Below are 20,644 nucleotides of genomic sequence, written 5' to 3' on the forward strand. Positions count from 1 at the left end.
ATGGGCAGGGCCAAGACCCGATCCCGCAGGACCCCACTAGCACGCACCAGCGTTGTGACAATCCCCTGTACTGTTACATTCGGAGACCCAACCCTCAGCCAGGTTTTAAGCCACATAACATGGGCCACGTTCATTTTCTATCATCGTTTTCCAATCAGGACGTCATGTGGCACCAAGTCTGTGATGTCAACACGACTCCCCCCAGCATCCACCCCTGTAATTGCCTGAGAAAACACAGGAAGGGAGTTTGGCAGGGTCTGGTTTCCCTAACCGCCTGCTGATTTGCATTCATTACATTCGCTCCCTGGGGCCAGCCTCTCCACCAGCCCCTCACGTGGAAAGCCATCTGCCCTGCCCCAAGAGTCTCTGCCAGTGCCAATCCCACCCAACCTGCTGCCCTAGCCGGTGTGGGGGGGGTCACTCAGCTCCACCAGCCCCACCCTGGCTAATTCGTCAGCACTAAGCCCAGCGCAGCGCCCACTGAACCTGGCGTGACCCCCCAGGCCGCACTTAACGGCTACTGAAAAAAAAATGTTGCGTGAGCTGCCGGGGCCATGAGTCACTTCTCCGGCGCCCGCGGCCTGGGCTGGGCAGCCACCCACTGGCACTACCACGGGGAGGGGACAATGCCCACCCCTGGGCGCTGGGGCTCTGGAGCCGGGGGGGAGCCTGGAGCAGCATCTGGGACCCCCACATGGGAGAAGCTATTCCTTCACCAGGCAGCCCCTTTCAGCCCCCTCCCCTGCAGCACCCTGGCCCCACCAGCCTGGGGAGGGGGCAGGAACGTCTGAGAGACCCCGGATGATGGGGCTGGAGTGGGGAACGGGGTACCCATTGCTAGGAGACCTGCACTTGGCCCCTCCTCCAACCCTCAGACAGCAAACATCTGTTCCTGGACCCCCCAGTCAGCCCACACCTGCACCTGGACCCCTCCCACCCCCCTCTGCACAGCACACGACCTGCCCCCTTGGCCTGACCCCCAGGAACGGGGGTCCACTGCTGCCCCAGCCAGTCAGGCATCCGTCCATCTGTCCCTGTGACAATGCGGTTCTGGCGGGACCCAACTGAGAGTGCTAATTCAGGACTAATTGCTCAAACAGGGCATTCACAGCCCAAGGCTGGGGTTTTTCCACCTCTAAGACAAACCAAACCAGCCAGACCCAGAGGACTCTGGTTTTACCCCACTGGCTAACCACAAGTCACACAAGCAATTCCCTTAGACACTCCAGTCTCCCAGTATCACCACCAGTGCCACTCGTCCTGGGGATGAATGGTTATGAAAACCAACACCCTAATAAAAGAGAAAAAGATTCTCTCAATCCCAAAGAATCAAGCCCCAGACCCAGGTCAATATACACATCAGATCTTACCCACAAATCACGCTGTTGCCAATCCTTTAGAATCTAAAATCTAAAGGTTTATTCATAAAGGGAAAAAGGTAGAGATGAGAGCTAGAATTGGTTAAATGGAATCAATTACATACAGTGATGGCAAAGTTCTTAGTTCAGACTTGTAGCAGAGATGGAGTAAACTGCAGGTTCAAATCAAATCTCTGGAACATCCCCAGCTGGGATGGGTCATTCAGTCCTTTGTTCAGAGCTTCAGTTTGTAGCAAAGTCCCTCCAGAGGTAGGAAGAGGAGTGAAGACCAGATGGAGATGAGATATCAGCCTTATACAGGCTCTTCCAGGTGTAAGAACACTTCTTTGTTCTTACTGTGGAAAATTACAGCAAAATGGAGTTTGCAATCACATGGGCAAGTCCCTGCACACCCTGCTGAGTTACAAGGCGTATCTGCCTCCTCTTAATGGGTCAGTTGTGTAGCTGATGGTCCTTAATGGACCATCAGGCAGGCTAAGCAGAGCTAACACCAACTTGGTGTCACCCAGAACTGTAGCACCAGTTTGAAACACAGACAGTATAGATCCAATACTTATAACTTCAACTACAAAATGATACAGACATACAGACAGCATAATCATAACCAGTAACCCATAACCTGGTCTTAGACATCTTATATGACCCCCTTTACATAAGATTTGGCGCCACTACAAGACCTTGGTTGCAAACCATGTTCTATATGGTCCCAGTTTATATCAATAACGTCACAGTCCCCGCAGCCCAGCCCGTCCTGCACCGGCCTGGCCACACTTGTGGGCTGCTCCAGCCATGCCCCTTGGCTGCGAGGGAGTCCCACTGGACGGCAGCGCCAGCCCCTGGCTCAGACTCCCTGGAAACAGCCCTGCTGTGGGCAGGCCTGTGGGGAGCCGGGTGCCATGGGGACAGAGCCCTTCCTTCCAGTGCCAGGGGCAGGAGAAAATGCCCCAGCCAGCATAGCCAGCGTGGGTGGTGCGGGGGGCACGGGGGAGCACAGAGACCCACACAGTCACCTGCCTGGAGCCGGGCACTGCCACCCCGTTGGCCCCCGTCTGGGGAGGGGATCTCTGCAGCCTGGGGCCTGGGCAGGGGGCAGGCTGGGCACAGAGGATGGGCGGGTGCCTGTGGGGCAGAGAACGCTGTCTGTCCCTCAGGAGGGGAAGCGATTTGCCTGGGCTGGGGATCTCTGCAGGGAGAATGGAGCTGGGCTCCACCACGGGGCTCAATGGGTGATGGGGGCAGTGGAACTCAGTAGCCAGGACCCCCCCATCTGGCTGCCTCCCCTCCAGTGCCCCCCCCCCAAAAGAGTTACTAAAATGGCCCTAAGCGGTTGATTAACAAAAGATAAACTAGCAATTGTGGTGCTCCGAGCTGTAATTGCTGCTGCTAATTGGCTGGTTAGGATTTAATCAGCAATTACATGGAGTGCAGGGCAGTAATTAAGTGTCTCCTCGCACAGTCCCCCGATCCTGTGTTTTCTGGATCCGGTGTCCCCAGACCCGTTTTCCCAAATCACGTGCAGTCCCATGGGGCTCAGAGGGGCCTGGGGGCGGCGCACACAGACGAGGTGGGGCCTAGATTCTGGACTGCAGGAGGGTGCACAGAGAGCGAGGGTGGGGCAGGGCCGAGGCTGTGGGGCAGAGTGCCTTGGCGGGGGGCAACACACCTCTGGGAAGGGCAAGCCTGTTATCCATGCTGATGCCGCCTGGAGCCCCTGGCCCCCAGAACAGTCTGTGCTGGCTGGGGGGCAGCACGGATAGTGCCAGGGCCAGCTGTGCGTGGTGGGAACACTCAGCTCCCAGGCCAAGCCTGAGCCAACAGCAGTCCGGCACGAGGGGTCGGCCCATCGTGGCAGAGCTGAGTCCAGATGAGCACTGTGGCCCAATGACCCTGCTCCAGTTCGGGCCGAGGGGGTGGCTCCCACAGCCAGGCCCAGCAGGGGCAACCGGGGGATATCCCCAAGCCCCACAGGGATGCCCAGCACACTGGGATTTCTCTTCCCTCTGGAATGGGTGTGGCTGCAGCAGCCCGGGCAGGGGGGCAGGCGGGGAGCTGGGTGAGCTGGGCATCCGGTCTTGCAGGTGAGCTCTCCTCAGAGCCTGCCGTGCTGCTCCCGAACCGGCCAGGGGAGGCCTGTGCTGAGCCTGCTGCCCGCTGCCCTGCCTGCTCTGCCAGGTACTGCCAGGGCTGCCTGCCTGCCCACCGGGGAGGAGATGCTGCTGGAGCATAGCCAGCAGCTCCCCGCTCCCAGCTGCGAGCCCTGGCCCTGCCACCCAGCCCAGCTGCGCCCGCCACGGCCTCCCGCTCACGTCTGCCACCAGCTGAGGCAAGGTGCTGCAGCTAATTTCAATGGGGAAGATAAACAGCAGCCATAACGTGCAGTTAATCCCCCATCAGCACTTTTACAGCCTCGCTGGCAATTAATTCAATTAACCCCCCTGTCCTGGGGAGAAAGGCATTTCCTATTTCACAGATTTAATGACCCCCAGCTGCAGCCTGGGCCAGCCACAGACTCACCCGCATGCACACACACACACACACTGTGGTCTCACACGCGCACACACACACGCTGTAGTCTCACACGCACACACACACGCTGCGGTCTCACCCATATGCACACACACTATGGTCACACACACACACACAGAGTGGTCTCACATACACATGCACTGTGATCTCACCTGCATGAATGCACACACACTGCAGTCTCACCCATATGCACACACACTGCTGTCTTACACGTATGTACATTGCAGTCTCACACATACGCAACCACACTGCGGTCTCACCTACATGCACGCACACTATGGTCTCACCTGCACACACACTGCGGTTTCACCCATACGCACACACACTATGGTCTCACACACACACTGTGGTCTCACACGCACATGCACACGCTGCAGTCTCACATGCACACACACACACACACACACTATGTGCACTGTGATCTCACCTGCACAAATGTATGCACATCGCAGTCTCACCCGCACACACACTGTGGTCTCACCCACGTGCACACTGCGCACAGGCTGCAGTGCACATCAAGTCACCAGAAAACACGCACCCTGCAGCCACCTGTTGCAAAGCACATGCTACACATCAAGCACGCGTGCACACCCATGCACCCAGCACAAACCCCAGACGTGCTCCTGCTCAGGCCAAGCAGCTGGGAAGTTACAGCCAGGTGCAAACCCCATCGCCCAAGGTTTCATTCAGCACAGCAGTAAAGAACCCCAGCCCTGCCGCGCTCTGCACCTGGCTCTCTAGGGCCCTGGGCTCTGCTCACATGTGAAATGCGTTTAACGGTCTCTGCTCTAAGTCCACACTGGGCATCCAGCCACATCACATAGACCAGCCCCCCAACGGAGCTCAGGAGAAACCCAGGCTGCGCTGGCAGGGGGCTGCAGGTCAGGACTGAGGGGCACCAATGGAGCTGGGGGCGGGGGGCAGGGCCCAAGCTGGGGAATTGCCCCAAATCCCTCCCAGAGCCAACCTGCCAGAAAACCTCTGGGTTGGATTTGCAGATTGCCAGTGATGGAGGCTCCCATGGCGATAGGCCAGTAATGGGGGTCTCTCGCCAGCTGGTGCTGGGCTTCCACAGCTGTCGGGGGCCTGGGCTCAGCTACCAGTGCCAGGGCAGCGGGATGGCGGCACTGAGCTGTGACCCCACCCGCGCAGGGCTCACGGGCACACATCCACTCCTGTGGGAAGTGCCACTCCGGGGAGCCCCATGGCTCCCAGATCAGCTTGCCAGCATCTCCCAGGCTCTGTCCTTGCTGCTCCCAGGAGACACGGCTGCCGGCAGCAGCCGCACATGGGGGGGAGGGGGCGCAGGGGGGCACCTGGTTGCTGCCTGGGGGATGGACTCAGGTGGGACACGCGCCCAGCAGGGGGAGGCTCCTGTCTCAGGATGTGCAGCTGGTAGAGGAACCGACCTCAGCAGGCCAGAGCCGCCATGCCCTGCGCGGGGTTCTGGGCTCACGGGGGGCTGGCACCTGCAGGAGGCTTTGCCCAGAAACAGATGAATGGCTGCACCAGCAGCCCAGCCCTCCCAAGAGACCCTCCAGTAACAACCCTCCCCACACTGCCCCTTCGGCCCCCGCACTTAGCCAAGAATGCCAGGCTGGCGGGGCTGTTCCCGAAGGGACAAAGCAGTGCAAGGAGTCAGCGGTGGAGCCACGAGGAACAGGCCCTCAGTCCCTGTTCCCTGGGACCAAACAGCCGCCCCCTCACTAACCCCACACCTGCCCCTCCGGCAGGCTCTGTGCTCAAAGAGCTGCTCACTCGCACCCTGCCCAGATGCAGCCCAGATCCTGGCGCCTGCCCTGGCACCCAGGGACCCCCTCCCCGAGCTGTTCTTACTACATAAAGGAGCTCAATTGTGCCTTCCTTGAGCCTGCAGGAGGGGGCTGAGGCCTGGGATTGTCTCTGGAGCCAACACACCCGGTGGCAGCCAGCAGCACCTTGCTGCAGAACAAGCCCAAATCCCTGACACGCTGCAAGATCCCTGCAACATCCTGCGTTGTCCTCCAGCAGCGCTCTGGCTCCCCCACCCCCAGCCCCCCATCCGGTCCAGAGACCAACTTCTGCTGGGGACAGCCAAGCTTTTGGGCCACAGAGCTCTCCTCAGGACCGGGCCAGGTACTCGCTGTGTGACAGCTAATGGCCAGGTGGAACAGATAGTCCCTCACCTGCCCTTACGCCCTGGGACCACCCTGCAAACAAGTCTATTCACTGCAAGAAACCTCCAGCCACGCCTGGCTCGACAGGGCCCTGACTCGGTCGGGGCCGGGGTCGGGGCCCCACCCGGCCCGACAAGGCCCTGACTCGGTCGGGGTCGGGGCCCCACCCGGCCCGACAGGGCCCTGACTCGGTCGGGGTCAGCGCCGCGCCCGGCCCGACGGGGCCCTGACTCGGTCGGGGTCAGCGCCGCGCCCGGCCCGACGGGGCCCTGACTCGGTCGGGGTCAGCGCCGCGCCCGGCCCGACGGGGCCCTGACTCGGTCGGGGTCTGCGCCGCGCCCGGCCCGACGGGGCCCTGACTCGGTCGGGGTCTGCGCCGCGCCCGGCCCGACGGGGCCCGGACTCGGTCGGGGTCTGCGCCGCGCCCGGCCCGACGGGGCCCGGACTCGGTCGGGGTCTGCGCCGCGCCCGGCCCGACGGGGCCCCGACTCGGTCGGGGTCAGCGCCGCGCCCGGCCCGACGGGGCCCCGACTCGGTCGGGGTCTGCGCCGCGCCCGGCCCGACGGGGCCCCGACTCGGTCGGGGTCTGCGCCGCGCCCGGCCCGACGGGGCCCTGACTCGGTCGGGGTCGGGGCCCCACCTGGCCCGACAGGGCCCTGACTCGGTCGGGGTCCGCGCCGCGCCCGGCCCGACGGGGCCCTGACTCGGTCGGGGTCTGCGCCGCGCCCGGCCCGACGGGGCCCTGACTCGGTCGGGGTCAGCGCCGCGCCCGGCCCGACGGGGCCCTGACTCGGTCGGGGTCTGCGCCGCGCCCGGCCCGACGGGGCCCTGACTCGGTCGGGGTCTGCGCCGCGCCCGGCCCGACGGGGCCCTGACTCGGTCGGGGTCAGCGCCGCGCCCGGCCCGACGGGGCCCTGACTCGGTCGGGGTCAGCGCCGCGCCCGGCCCGACGGGGCCCTGACTCGGTCGGGGTCTGCGCCGCGCCCGGCCCGACGGGGCCCTGACTCGGTCGGGGTCAGCGCCGCGCCCGGCCCGACGGGGCCCTGACTCGGTCGGGGTCTGCGCCGCGCCCGGCCCGACGGGGCCCTGCCTCGGTCGGGGTCAGCGCCGCGCCCGGCCCGACGGGGCCCTGACTCGGTCGGGGTCTGCGCTGTGCCCAGTTTCGGGGGGTCTTCAGCTGCCAGCATACCAGACATGACCAGCACATACAATAACCCCACCAGGGCTAAACACCTGCTAGTCCAAAGCCCCGTGCCTGCTAGCCACACAGCGTCCTCGGCAGGTGGGTCTCAGCCTGGCCCTGCCCGGTGCACAGGCCCCAGCCCGGTGGCACCTGCCCACAGAGTGGAGTCTGCTCAGCGCAGGTGGCCCTAACCAGGGCGGCTAACGCCAAACTCCAGGGCCCCGCAAGGTAACGCCGCTGCCCCCTGCTGTGGGGGGCAGGGAGGGCACCCCATGCTGGGCACTGCCCTCACGGGGCCGCGCTCGCCCTGGCGTTGGGCCCCAGCTCCGATTGGCTCGTCCTCCCAGCTCACCTGCCTCTGAGTTGCCATGGGAACTGGCTAGATGCTTATGATGTCACCTTGGCAATAGATCTGAGCCAGGTTCCCGCCGGCCGAGTGTGGGGATGGAGCAGGCAGCGGGGCTGGCTCCAGCGCTGCTCACTTCTGTTGGGCTGCAGGGCATCCGTGCCAGGCTCAGGCTGGCAGAGCAGCCTGGCACCGACAGCTAGATGGGTAACTGGGGGCGGGAGCCACTTTCAGCCCCTGCCAGGGCTAACAAAGGCAGCTCCAGCTTGATGAAGTGAGGGGACGAGAGCACCCCCAGAGCCCAGCTCCCTACCCACTGGGCGTGGGAGCCAGATGGGGCGGGAGGGACCAGTGCACGCCAGTCTATGAGGATCTGCCCTCCCCAGTACAGGGAAAGACCCCTGCACCACATCCAATTCCCAGTCCCCTCCCAAGCTTGCCCTGGTTGCTCCCCCAGCTCTGCCTCCTTGCTGCTCTCCAGGCTCTCCATGCGCCCCAGCACAGGCAGCCCGGCGGCGCAAGGCAGGGCTCGTGGTGCTGGATTGGAGCCACCGGCTCCCATTTCGGCCTGTGGTGAGCGCCCAGCCACACACAGCGCCAGCGGCTCACCGGGGGGTGGGGCTCCCCTGTGCTCCACCCTGCACAGGAACCTACTTCTCCCTTGGCCCTGGGACCGGGCAATCACCAGCCTAGACCCGGTCCAGGTCCACTACCCTCTCCAGGGCCAGGCAGCCTGAGGGCGGGAAGGGGATGGGAAACCAGACCCTGCTCCCCCTGCCAAGGCACTGCACCCTCCCCTGCCCCTGCCAGCTGCTGCTTTGCCCTCCTTTGCGCCCACAGTAGGGGCCAGGTAGAGGCCGTCTGGTGGGCAGGGTCCCATCGTGAGGGAAGGGGCCTGGGGCTCCAGCCCCGTGGGGGAGAGAGGCAGCCCCGTGGGGGAGAGAGTCAGCCCCCAGCAGGGCCTGAGGCCGGGAGCACAGGGCCAGCTCCAGCCACTCCATCAAGTGCCGGGCTCTCGCATCTGCGGCTCGCTCCAGCCTTCGTCACCCCCAGCCCAGCCTGCTCCTGCCCCCCAGCCCATCCCTCTGCCAGCGTGTGGCCGTGGCAGGCTGGCCCCCCACCGGCGCATCATTCAGCCACTCGTGCTCCTGCCAGGCTGCCTAGTGGCTAGCGCCGGCGCGCACGTGGCTGCGTGTTCTCAGCAGATGCAAGGTCTTGGCAGCCTCCCCAATGAGCAGCTGTCACGGAGCTGGCACAGCGCTGCCTGCAACCCCCATGACCTCCCTGGCATGCCTTGGCCAGGACCTGGAGCAGAGAGAGCAGCGCTGCCTGCCCGGCCCCGGTGAGGGGATCTCCCCAGGCCCCCCGGCACAGACAGGCCTCAGAGTTCAGCTCTGCCTTTCCCTTTGTGGGGCTGGCCACCACTGGCCCCACACTACTCCTCCTGCCCCGGGAATGGGGCCATGGGAGACGTGCTGGCAGCAAAGGAGGCGGGTGACAGGCTAGTGCTGTGGGGGTCAGCGCTACGCATGGCCAGGCTGCGCCGTGGGGCAGGCAGCATGAGGGGGGAGGCGGCCCCCTGCTGGCTGACATGGGAGCCACAGCCAGTGCCCCCCACCCCCCAGGGGGAGGGACAGCTACACACGGGGCCAAGGAAGGGGATGCCCACGGGGGCAGGTCACTTCTGGGAGCCCATGTAGCTCCTGGTGCCAGAGCTGGCCAGGGCGCTGCTCCCACCTGCCCCCCCAGCCTGGGTTCTGCGTGGTGCCCGGGTGCCCGGAGCAGCGAGTGCCAAGCTCTGGGCGGCAGGACTCAGCCCAGCATGGCTCTGCCAGGATGGCAGCGAGGGCCTGCTGCTGTCCATGGTGCTGAGGCTGGGGGGAAGGAGTTCTGGGAGCTGCCAGACCCGGCCCTTTCCAGCCAGCTGGAGGTGGGCACACACCCAGAGCCAAGGGGAGAGCCGGGCTGGGCCGGAGCAGCACCAGCTGCAGACCAGCTGCAGGCCCCCGGGGCTCATTGGAGGCAGCTGTGCCAGGCGGTGAGCGCATCTCCTCTGCCTGGCTGCTGGCACCACACAGCCCCCAGGCTCCCACACGCCAGGGCTCCAGGGCCAAATGGCAAACAGCTGGGCTGGCACAATGGGGCTGCCCCGGGCTCTGGCCCAGGGGCACTGGCTGAGCACCAGGGACGGGTCTCCCCAGCTCTGCAGCTCATCTCTGAAGCCCCACAAGGAACAAACCGCCAGGCTCCCGGTGGGGCAGGGTCCCCACACGCTCCCTGTGCAAGCCCCGGGGACTGGCAGAGGCCGGCGGGGCAGCAGGTAGGAGGGGCTGGGGGAGCGGGCCCTGGGTGAGGCACCACTCGATGGCTGAACCCAGACCAGAGCACCTGGGAGAGAGGAGCACCAGTGGGAGCTGCTCCTGGTGGGATCCAGGCCTGGGGGGAAGGGGCAGCCCAGCCCAGAGGGAACCCCGGGGGCCACAGGCAAGGCAGGGAGCCCAGCCCCCAGCCCAGCCCTTTCCAGGCTCCCCCGGTTTCCCTACCACCCCTGGCCAAGGGCATCACTGTGCACGGGCCGGGCCAGCTTCACCGCCCCCCCCCCCCAGCTCAGCAGGGCTCTCGGGAAGGAGAGCAGAGACGGGGTGGGGGGTGGGCAGAGGGGTCAGGGAAGGACGTGGGCAGAGCAGACAGAGGCACAAGTTGTCAGTCAGACAGACAGGGGAGGGGCTCTATGTGGGGGCAGCCCCCACCCTGGCTCACAAGGCCACTTCCTGTAGAAAACAAACTAGCCCGAGGGGCAGGAGTGGGGGGGGAAGCAAACACAGGGGGTCAGCGCCAGGCGCACAGCGGGCACCCAGGGAGCCTGGACGTGGTGATTAGCTCTCCAGGGAAGGGACTGTGAACACACACGCAGCACTGCACAATGCACAGCAGGGGTGGGTGTTGCCACAGGGAGTGTGTGTGTCTCCTCATGCACACAGGCTTATACAGAGTCCGGGTGTGTGTCCATGCATGTGTGTAGGGTTACACAGACAGCGTGTGTGTGCATGCTCGTGCATTATGCAGCGTGTGTGTTACACAGTGTGAGTGCAAGGCTGCACAGATGGCATGTGTGCATTACAAACCGTGGACACGGAGTTGCACAGAGGGTGTGCAGGGTGTGACAAAGTGGGAAAGTTCTGAATGTTTTCTCCGAACACTCTGTGTGTGCCTCAATTTCCCCCATGTGTTGACAAGTACCTTGGTGGTGGACAAGGGTGTGTGATCATTGCAGAGACCCCAGAGGGCAGGTGTGATGCCGAGGGGCAGCCTGGGCCCAGACACTCTGTATCCTGGCAACTGAAGCCAGGCCCATCCTCTGCATGGAGCCAGGGGAGGGTGTTGGAGAACAAAGGGCCCAGGTGACCTGTTTGCCCAGCAAAGTGACAAAGGACAGAGGAGGGGCAGGCCGGGCCCCTGGACGGGAGTCAGTCTCCTAGTTGTGGGGAGGGGGAGAGGCAGGAGCCTGGGGCCTGGATTCCTCCCTGCAGACGGACTTTGCTGAAAGTTCCTGATTTCGGTGCTGTACTGTGTTCTGCACGATAACAGTCTGGCTGTGTCGCACGCTGGCTGTGGAGTGGAGGCAGGGCCCTTTGGGGCAGCGTGAGGTTCCCCCAGTGGTCCCAGCCAGGGGAGCTCATGGGGTGAACAGGGCACTGACCGCTCCGAGGTCAGACCCAGGAGACCCTGCACCAGAGTCCCGCCTGACTAGCGGTTCCAGAGCACCCAGCCTGGCACCGTGACACAGAGCGCAGCACGTTATGCAGTGTATGTGTATGCCGGGTTGCACAGATGGTGTGTGTGCATTACACCGCGTACGCAGGGTTGCATAGATTACACGTGTTCATTACACAGGGTTGCACAGATAATGCGTGTGCATTACACAAAGTACACAGGGTTGCACAGATGACGCGTGTGCATTACACAGCGCGTGTACAGAGTTGCACGGCCAGTGCGTGAGCATTACACAGCATGTGCAGGGTTGCACAGATGGCACGTGAGTGTTACACAGCGTGTGCGCGCGCCGGGTTGCACAGACAGTGTGTGCATTACAGAGTGTAAACAGGGTTGCACAGATGGCGCGTGTGCATTACACAGTGTGTGTACAGAGTTGCACGGCCGGTGCGTGAGCATTACACAGCATGTGCAGGGTTGCACAGACGGCGCATGTGCGTTACACAGTGTGTGTACAGAGTTGCACGGCCGGTGTGTGAGCATTACACAGCATGTGCAGGGTTGCACAGACGGCGCGTGTGCATTACACAGTGTGTGTACAGAGTTGCACAGCCGGTGTGTGAGCATTACACAGCACATGCAGGGTTGCACAGATGGCGCATGTGCATTACACAGTGTGTGTACAGAGTTGCACGGCCGGTGCGTGAGCATTACACAGCATGTGCAGGGTTGCACAGACGGCGCGTGTGTTACACAGTGTGTGTACAGAGTTGCACGGCCGGTGCGTGAGCATTACACAGCGTGTGCAGGGTTGCACAGATGGCACATGAGCTGTGCAGGGAGGGGAGGGCAGACAACAGAGTCTAGCACCAACCTGCTGATCCAGCCAGACACTCTCATACTAGAAACCAACAAGAACTGGCCCCTCCCGTGGCTCACTCAGTGCCTCCCCCTCGCGGCGCAGGGCAGCCACCTCTGGGCCGGAGCGTGGCAGCTGTCCAGCCCTGCGTGCCACCGAGCACTTTGGGACAGGAAGCGGAGAATCCCCTCGGCAAACAAGGCTCTCTTTGCTGCAGCACACGCCTGGGAGCAGAGAGGGGCCTGGCTCGTGGGCCCCCGGGAGCAATCAGGCCAATGCCTGGCTGAGCTGGGTCTGATCCCAGCATGGGGCCCCTCCAGCACCACCCCCTCCAGCACCAGTCTCTGAACAACTCTGTCCCAGGGCTGGGGCACGGCCTGGCACTCTGCCCCTGCCCCCCCAGGCCCCACTCCCCAGCCACAGGGACAATGACCCGCCCAGGAGGGGCTCCCTGAGCTCCGGCCCAGCTGCGGGCAGGATGCAGAGCTGGGAGCCAGAGGGCAATGGGGCCACTGGGAGAGACACAGCCAGCTCCCCACAGACCCCTCCCCCTTTCGAATCCCAGCGGGTTTCCCAGCGGGCAAAGGAAGAATCGGGCAGCGCCCGCCTGGCACTCCATTACAAGGACTGACGGGGTGATGCTTTACCAGCATGCGGCCCGTGCCCTGCCAGCCGGTCATTAAAGCAATTACTGCTGATGGCACCGTCCTAACCGGGGGGGGAGGAGTGTTTCCTCTGGTACCCACCCCTCAGGGAGAGCACAGAGCAGCCAGTGCCAGCCACAGCACAGGGGGCCCCTCCAGCCCCACCCAGCAGTTGCCAAGGGCCCCCTGACATCCCAGTAACCCCGGGGGTCTCCATCTCCAGGTCCAGGAGCCTCACCTTGTGCCAGCACTGCCTCCTCCCACTTGCTACCCCCTGGCTGGCACCCACCGGGCACAGACACTGTCCAGATGGGTCACAGCACCCACCGTGGGCAGGGCGTCCCCTCCCCCATAGCCAGCGCCTCTGCCCCCCACCCTCCCAGTGTCCCTGCTCCAGTATCCATCCGCCAAGGCCAAGTCGTCTGGTGGGCACACGCGGACCCTCCCCTCTTCCCAGCAAGCGGGTACCACAGAGGCCCCTCCCCTGCCCTCGCCAGGGTACGCCCGTTGCATAGCTCCAGGCTCTTGGCCTGAGGTGCGTCTCCACCTCCCCGTCCTGCCCATCTCTGCAGGGCCCCGCCCCGTCTGCCCTCCTGGGCCAGCTCACTCAGGGCACTGCTCCCTGGCACCTCCCAGCCCTCGCCCTGCCGCCTCCTTCCCACCCCACAGCGCCTCCCTCTGGCACACAGGGCTACTCTGCTCCTGCCGCCTCCCAGCACCTGCACCCAGCAGCCTGCCGGGCACATGCTGGGGGGCCGCCTGGAGCCAGCCGGGCACAGAGCAGGCTGGGGGCGAGGGCCGGGCAGTGACCTGCTGCAGCCCAGGGGCACCATGGTGCCCCCAATGTCCCCCCGCAGACACCAACAGCCAGATCAGAGGCACCCTTTGGGAACAGCCACATGGTGCAGCCCACATCCCCTCCACACACCCTGTGCCCCCCGGCATCTCAGGCAGCGTCTGCCAGGCTGCGACAGGACCCGTTCTGTGCTCCAGGCACCGGCACTCGGCATGCAAGCAGCAGGCCAAGGAGCCTGGCACCCAGCTTGGCACTCGGGTGCCACACGACAGGGCTGGGACATGCCAGGCTGAGCTGCCCGGTGCCAATCCCAGCTAGGCAGAGCTCCAAGACAGGTAGCTGCCAGGGACGGCCTTGCGAGGGGGCTGCCAGACCGAGGCAGGCACGTCGTGGGCCCAGGCGAGCCAGGGCTTGGCAGGCGGGTGTCTCGCAGGGCCGGGGGAGCGGGGAGCAGGGAGCTCCCCTGGCCAGCTGGTCCAGCTCCAACAGGGCTTGTGCCAAGGCAGCTCCCCAGCCGCACTGCCCCCACCTGGCTCTGCGAGCTGCCCGGCTGCGCTGCTCAGGGGCTGGCAGCAAATGGGGGCAGGGCACCAGCAGGAGCAGGAGCCCCACACACAGGGCGGGAGGGCAGCTCTCCAGGGGGCTGCACATTACAGAGCAGGCAGCCCAACGGGGATGGGACATTAGCACAGGCCAGGTGCACAAGATCACCCCACCCAGAACCCAGGAGTCCGGACACCCAGCCCCCCCTGCTCTAACCACTCAACCCTACTCCCCTCCCAAGCCAGAGAGAGAACCCAGGAGTCCGGGCTCCCAGCCCCCCGCCCCCTCCCCTACATAAGCGCAGAAGAGGGCTGCTCGGCAGGGAACATGCTCGGCAGGGGGCACAGGCTGGATTCATGAGCCGGGCAGCAGGGGGAGGCTGGACGCAAGGGGCAGCAGCGCCGGGCCGAGGAAACATGGGGGCCACGCCAGACCCACGGAGACTGGGGGATGGGCTCCTCTCTCATGCCCCATGGCACCGTATCCTGGCACTGCCATGAACCCGCAAACAATCCCCACAGCCAGCACTCCCAGTCCCCACAGCTCCCCGACACAGCCAGCACCCCCCTTCCCCCACAGCCAGCACCCCCCCGGTCCCCACAGCTCCCCAACACAGCCAGCACCCCGCTCCCCCCACAGCCAGTCCCCCCTTCCCCCAGAGCCAGCACCCTCCGGTCCCCACAGCTCCCCGACACAGCCAGCACCCCCCGGTCCCCACAGCTCCCCAACACAGCCAGCACCCCCTTCCTCCCACAGCTCCCCGACACAGCCAGCACCCCGCTCCCCCCACAGCCAGTCCCCCTTCCCCCAGAGCCAGCATCCCCCGGTCCCCACAGCTTCCCGACACAGCCAGCACCCCCCTTCCCCCACAGCCAGCACCCCCCGGTCCCCACAGCTCCCCAACACAGCCAGCACCCCGCTCCCCCCACAGCCAGTCCCCCCTTCCCCCAGAGCCAGCACCCTCCGGTCCCCACAGCTCCCCGACACAGCCAGCACCCCCCTTCCTCCCACAGCTCCCCGACACAGCCAGCACCCCCCTTCCTCCCACAGCTCCCCGACACAGCCAGCACCCCGCTCCCCCCACAGCCAGTCCCCCCCTTCCCCCAGAGCCAGCATCCCCCGGTCCCCACAGCTTCCCGACACAGCCAGCACCCCCCTTCCCCCACAGCCAGCACCCCCAGTCCCCACAGCTCCCCGACACAGCCAGCACCCCCCTTCCTCCCACAGCTCCCCGACACAGCCAGCACCCCCATTCCCCCACAGCCAGCACCCCCTGGTCCCCACAGCTCCCCAACACAGCCAGTACCCCGCTCCCCACACAGCCAGTCCCCCCTTCTCCCAGAGCCAGCACCCTCCGGTCCCCACAGCTCCCCGACACAGCCAGCACCCCCCGGTCCCCACAGCTCCCCAACACAGCCAGCACCCCCCTTCCTCCCACAGCTCCCCGACACAGCCAGCACCCCGCTCCCCCCACAGCCAGTCCCCCCTTCCCCCAGAGCCAGCATCCCCCGGTCCCCACAGCTTCCCGACACAGCCAGCACCCCCCTTCCCCCACAGCCAGCACCCCCAGTCCCCACAGCTCCCCGACACAGCCAGCCTCCCCCTCCCCGACACAGCCAGCACCCCCTTCCCCCCAGAGCCAGCACCCCCCGGTCCCCACAGCTCCCCAACACAGCCAGCCCCCCCTTCCTCCCACAGCTCCCCGACACAGCCAGCACCCCGCTCCCCCCACAGCCAGCACTCCCCAGTCCCCACAGCTCCCCAACACAGCCAGCCTCCCCCTCCCCGACACAGCCAGCACCCCCTTCCCCCCAGAGCCAGCACCCCCCGGTCCCCACAGCTCCCCGACACAGCCAGCCTCCCCCTCCCCGACACAGCCAGCACCCCCCTTCCTCCCACAGCTCCCCAACACAGCCAGAACCCCACTCCCCCCACAGCCAGCAACTCCCAGTCCCCACAGCTCCCCAACACAGCCAGCCCCCCTTCCTCCCACAGCTCCCCAACACAGCCAGCCCCCCCTCCCCGACACAGCCAGCACCCCCCTTCCCCCCAGAGCCAGCACCCCCCAGTCCCCACACTCCCCCACACAGCCAGGCCCCCCTTCCTCCCACAGCTCCCCGACACAGCCAGCACCCCGCTCCCCCCACAGCCCCCCTGCTAGGCGAGGTAGGCCCCCGCAGTCTGGGCGCTGACTGAATCAGGGTCTGCGATGAATGATGAATGAATTAGTCCCCGGTGGTTTTGCATCACAATGGAGCGGCTCTAATTAAGTATTTCAGCTGATAACACTTCCCCATTACACCCAATTAGCATGTGCTGGCAGGGCTCCCTCTGCATGGGGGGCCGGAGGAGCACCCACTGCAGCGCGCTGGGCCAGGCCACACGGAGCCGCGCCTGCCGTGGGCCAGGCTGCCTCCCAGCCCCCAGCGTGTCTGGGCTCCCAGGGCCTGCTGCCGAGGGGCCCCGGGCCCCACAACCTGAGAACGGCGACAATGGGGGCATCAAGGGGCACTGCCTTGGTGGGGCACCGAGCTGGAACCGGGGGCACTGGGGGCAGAGCAGGCTCTGAGGGGAGAACCGGGGGGGCTGGGAGGGGCAGACACGGGGCTCCCCCAGACGGGCAGCGCCAGGCCAGAGCATTGGCACTGCGCCCGGGCCCCTGAGCTGGCAGCGTGCTGTGAACCACATTCACTATGGGGCAGCGGACTCGCTGCCAGCCCCACTGTGCCCCCCACAAGCCACCTCTGCCCAGGCCTCCTTAATAGACTTGGGTTCGTTAGCAGGAGGCTGCACCTGCTAATTGTCAAGCGCTGCCCCAACGCGCCAACCAGCCATGCATCCCCCCGAGCTCGGCCCGCCAGCTGCACCGTCCTGGCCTGCCCGGCTGGCCCTGGCATCCCCTGGGCCTGGCCACATGGGGCTCCCCTATCTGCCTGGCATGGAGCCAGCTAACCCCTCCCCCCACAGGGAGCAGAGAGACCAATACTGACCAAAGCCACAGAGAACGTGGGCAAGTGCCACCTCCCACTGGTGCCCCTCAGTCCCGACCCGCAGCCCCTGCGATCCCAGCACAGGGCACCCCCCTCACACAGCCGGTGCTCCTCAGTCCTGACCCACAGCCCGTGCAATCCCAGCGCAGGGCACCCCCCCCACATACACAGCCGGTGCCCCTCAGTCCCGACCCGCAGCCCCTGTGATCCCAGCACAGGGCACTCCCCTCACACAGCCGGTGCTCCTCAGTCCTGACCCACAGCCCGTGCAATCCCAGCGCAGGGCACCCCCCTCACACACACACAGCCAGTGCCCCTCAGTCCTGACCCACAGCCCCTGCGATCCCAGCACAGGGCACCCCCCCACACACACAGCCGGTGCTCCTCAGTCCCGACCCGCAGCCCCTGCGATCCCAGGCCCAGCGCTCGGCTGTGGCTCTTTGGGAAGCAGAGCAAATTCTCTGGCTCCTGTAACTGACAGCCAAGATCGAGCTCTCACATCGGCTTCACTCCTGCCAGGAGCCTCAAGGTCACCCTGAGCCCCCGGGCCTTTGGCTGCGGAGCGGAGAGGAGCCGTGGGGCAGGGGAGCTGGTGGGAGCTGCTGCAAGGAGACCCGTGGGGCAGGCAGGCAGCCCAGCCGGTGACCCCCTCTGTCCCTCCGTCCTGGGGCTGGCCACACTGGGGGTGGAACCCCCATGCCAGGAGTGGGGGGCTCCTGCCCCTGGGCCAGGCCCATCCCCTCCAGCCTGCAGCTGTTAGCGCCCGACTCCACTGGGCACAGCCAGCTCCAGCCCTGGCCTGGCAGACGTGTGCGTTTGTGGCTCTCCTTGGCCTGTGTCGGGGCGCTGCCCCCTTGTCACCCAGAGAATGGCACTAGGGAGGCTGCCAGAACCCAGCCGAGGCCGTGCCAGGCCACTGCCCCCTCCGCCACCCAGAGAATGGCACCAAGGAGCCTGCCAGAACCCAGCCGAGGCCGTGCCGGGCCGCTGCCCCCTCAGCCACCGAGAGAATGGCACCAAGGAGCCTGCCAGAGCCCAGCCGGGCGGTGCCAGGCCCCCAAAGCCCTGGGGGAGATTTCCTGGAGTTCTACTTTAAAGGACAAAAGCGAGAAACAAAACTGCCCCTCCCCCGCACAGCTGCCTTGGATGGGGCCCCAAATAAGCTGGGAGCCTGGCAGCGGCCAGGCATGTGCCATTGTGCCAACTCTTGAGCCCCTGCACTGTGCCCCCCCTTCCGCGTGCCCCACTGCTGGCAGTGGGGCCAGTGCCAAGCCTCAGGCTTTGCTGCTGAAACCCAGAGGGGGCAGACGTGATGGTGCAGGGGCTGGGGCCCTGCCGGCGTAGCTCTGGGGAGTGGGAGCCACAGTGCCATCCGGGCAGCACGAGCACCCTGCCACCAAAATGCAGCCACCTCTGGGGAGGGGGAAGCACCTGTTAACAGCATCCTTTGGAAGTGTAGGCAGGGCAATGGTCCCGCTATTGTGGGGAACTTCCCTGGCTTCTGCTCTACCCCGGTGAAGTGGGCTAGTGAAAGGATCTGAGTCCTCGCTCCCACTTCCTTTACCCTTGAGGACTCCCCTTCCACTCCCCTGTCTGGCAGAGTCCTCGTAACCCCAACAAGGCTGGGCCCAGGATTCCTGGGGGGCTCGACTCCCAACCCTGCTGTGGTCACCCAGGACAGGGGCTAGGGTGTCCCCACTCTGGGGTACCCTCTCTGCACTGGGCACCTCCCTGACCCACTGATTATTCCATACAGTTTAAAGCAAATACAAGTTGTTTAATGAACAATTAATTTTAAAAAAGAATAAGGAAAAATAGGAAAGTTTACAGGAAAACACATCTGTGACGAAGTGGAGGGTTTTCTTGGGGTTTTCTGCGTTTTCCAGTGGGTTGCATGCACAGGGGGTGGGACTCAGTGCCCCCGGGTGCTACTGGTTTAAGGAGGTGAGAGGAGAGGGAGTTTGTCGGGACACAGGACCAGAGAGGGAACTCGGGACCCCAGCCAATGGCCCTGAGGATGGAGACCCCAGCGACTGGTGACCTGACGACCCAGAGACCCAGCTCAGGAGTCACAGCCAGTTCTGGCCAGGGGGGGACAACAGGCTGCGGGGAGAGGACCCCGGTGACCTGACCAGCTGGTTCCAGCCAGAGGGGTACAGAGGACGGCTGAGAGGAGAGGAGACCCAGGCAACCCTGTTTACCTGGAGAGAAGACAATGGACAGAGGGGGCTTGGGGCCGGGATACGGGAGGCCCAGCTGGGAAGCAGGAGGGCTCTGGGCTGGAGAGCAGGAGCAGGCAGGGCCCACTGGGGATGCAGGGGGACTGGGATATGCTGTGCTGAGGGAGGTCAGGCCTGAGGCCCTGAGAGTTTCCTGTGCTGGGTTCAACCCTCAATAAACCCTCCTGTGTTATGCTGGCTGAGAGTCGCTGTGGGCTAGAGAACAGGGGGCATCAACCTCTTTGGGGGGTGGAGGCCCGGGGGGTCCAGAGCGAGGGGACTCCCTGAGGGGGCCCATGGCACAGACAGATGTGCTAAGGCTCAGAGAGGTGCGGCTCCAGGAGGTGGAGGGGCCTGACCCCAAGAGAGAGTGGCCCCCAAGAAGGGCTATTGCACTGGAAGGGGCACCCCCCACGGACCGCACGGGGCCACGAGTGGGCAGGATCTGTGAGTCTGTGACAACATCACGCTACTCTGTGGCAGGGAACATCACAACCAGTGTCTCTGGAATGTCAGGGCAGTTCACAGTCTGTTCCTTAAAAAGAACAGGAGTACTCGTGGCACCTTAGAGACTAACACATTCATTTCAGCATGAGCTTTCGTGCGCTACAGCTCACTTCTTCAGATGCATAGAATGGAACACACAGACAGGCGCAGAGAACATGAAAGGTGGAAGTATGCATACCAACAGGAAGAGTCTAATCAATTGAGATGAGCTATCATCAGCAGGAGAAAAAAAACTTTTGAAGTGATAATTAAGATGACCCATAGAAGGTGTGAGGAGAACTGTTGGTATGCGTATTTCCACCTTTCCCCGTTCTCTGTATGTATAAATATCTCCTGTCTGCATGTTCCATTCTATGCATCTGAAGAAGTGAGCTGTAGCTCACGAAAGCTCACGCTGAAATAAATTTGTTAGTCTCTAAGGTGCCACAAGTACTCCTGTTCTTTTTGCAGATATAGACTAACACAGCTGCTACTCTGAAGTCTGTTTCTTGTAGGTCCCAGGCCTCCGTCTCAGGCCCTGGCTGTGCTGCAGGGACGCTGCAGGTTGGACACTTGCTCTGGTGGTGTCTACACACCTCGAGGCTTTGGGTGGTGGGACCTTTCTTCCCAGCGTCAGCCCCCGCCGGGTTGGCCTGCAAGGACCCTTGGCTGGGGGTGTCTTTCTGCACTGAGCCCTTTGCCCAAGGTCCCCCACTTGCTCACCACACCTGGCTCTGTGGCTGCAGCCTGCTCCCAGCACAGGATCTGCTCCCCCTGGGCCGTGTCTCTGGCACTGTGGCTGC

Source organism: Gopherus flavomarginatus, chromosome 7 (assembly GCF_025201925.1).
Source record: "Gopherus flavomarginatus isolate rGopFla2 chromosome 7, rGopFla2.mat.asm, whole genome shotgun sequence".
Lineage (NCBI taxonomy): Eukaryota > Metazoa > Chordata > Testudines > Testudinidae > Gopherus > Gopherus flavomarginatus.